This window comes from Pteropus alecto, unplaced genomic scaffold (assembly GCF_000325575.1).
Source record: "Pteropus alecto unplaced genomic scaffold, ASM32557v1 scaffold69, whole genome shotgun sequence".
Taxonomy (NCBI): Eukaryota; Metazoa; Chordata; class Mammalia; order Chiroptera; family Pteropodidae; genus Pteropus; species Pteropus alecto.
The window spans coordinates 7249392-7251194 of NW_006494610.1; positions in this window are offsets into that span (position 1 = coordinate 7249392).

The window sequence follows — 1803 nt, forward strand, 5'->3', positions numbered from 1 at the left end:
TTGTTTGGTCTCATGGAAATGAGGCAGGCCGTGTAAGGGGCTATATGATTAAAAGTCTATCCAAGTCTCTATTTTTACCTTTCAAGGTTCTACAATTTCCTGCATATTCTCAAGGATGTCTGTTCATCCTTCATGAGATACTGAGTTTGTACTCTGTAGCAGAGTTATTAGGTCACTTTTATTAAATGCATTCTTAGACATTACCATATTTTCCTACATTTCAATTCCTTCATTTTCCTCCCAAAGGAATAACAAGTCTATATGGTGCATAGAATTTTTTATACATCACATAATCTTTCATTAAAGATTAAAATTGGATAATATTATCTTTCATGTTTTTACTTTAGTCTTAATTGGAAAGTCACTGAGGGTGGTGCCAAATTTAGAGGTTTATACACAGAAATAATCACAAACTGTTACAATCAAGGCTAAGTAAAAATATTCTACAGATTTTTCCCAAAATGTCACTATATACTGTAACTGTCTCTGATTTGATTTCTTGTATCATTGTGATGACCTTATTCTGGAATTATGTGCTTATTAATATTTTATCATTCTAGTTAGTAGTAGTCATCAAAAAACAAAATTATATATGACTCATCAAGTTGGGGAAAAAACTATCACAATAATCACTGAAACTGAGTCACCATCTCATTATTTTCCTATCCTGTGGTACTGGGACACAACCTTGAACAGCAGTGATTACATCCTTACCAGCCCAACTTTCTGTAGAACCCAAATTCTCCCTCCACCTCAGTTCTTACTAAAAAGTGTGAATGAGGATGTGAATATCTAAAAAGTTTTCCAGAGCAGGACATAATGAACATCACAGTCTTCAAACTCAGCAACCTCAGTTACTTTCCCATGCCTCTATTGGTCAGTGTCCCTTCCTAAACAGGTTTCATAATCCTAGTTTCACCCTTAGCAAACCACATAAATTTAGCTTTAATTTTCTCATCTGCTTATGAGGAATAAGACCTCCTTCAAACCGTGTTTGTGAAAATTCAATGAGATTATACATATAACATGTGACACAGTATCTGACACTAATAAATGCTTCAAAATTGCTTAACTTTTATTAACCCAATTAGATTTGTTAATCCTCACTATGACTATATGTAGCCTCAATATCTCTAAATTGATGTTAATAAAAACAAAATAATGAGTAATATATCTTTTTTGTACCTATGAGTAGTATTAAATTTCCTAGGTCCTCACCTTAGCAGCCTTAATTCCTCCACAGATCTGACCATTGACAATTGGACCCTATCCAGCAATTTCAGTCTTCAGCATCCCCAACAATCACTGGTTGGAAGCATTTTTACAAGATCTCACTCAACACATAGAGATCTAAAATCAAGATAATATATCTATTTTAAGTTTTCTAAGTGTTTGATCATGTGTTTCAGTCTTTTAACATCTCCAGAATATCTAATTAAATACTGGGCATTAGGCATTAAAAAAGAGAGGTTCCAAATAATGCTATTTTCCCCTTTCTTCTTCTAGGAAAATAGATTGAGACTGATCTCAATATAATCAGTAACTTCTGGATTGAGGTTTTGATAACATTTTGTCCGCTTCCAGATTTCTCCTCCTAAGTCATACCCCTCTAGGGCTTTTGAAAGAATGTCTTAGCCCTTTTCTTAGAAGCCCAGAACTCTAATTCTTATCCCTCCATCCCTACCTCTCAGCACAGTGAAACTATTGAAAACTCTGTTATGCTTTTCAGATTTCTGAGCTTATAACTGGCAATGTGTTGGGTATAATTCTTGAATCTCTCTTCTCGTTAGGATATTGTCCCCA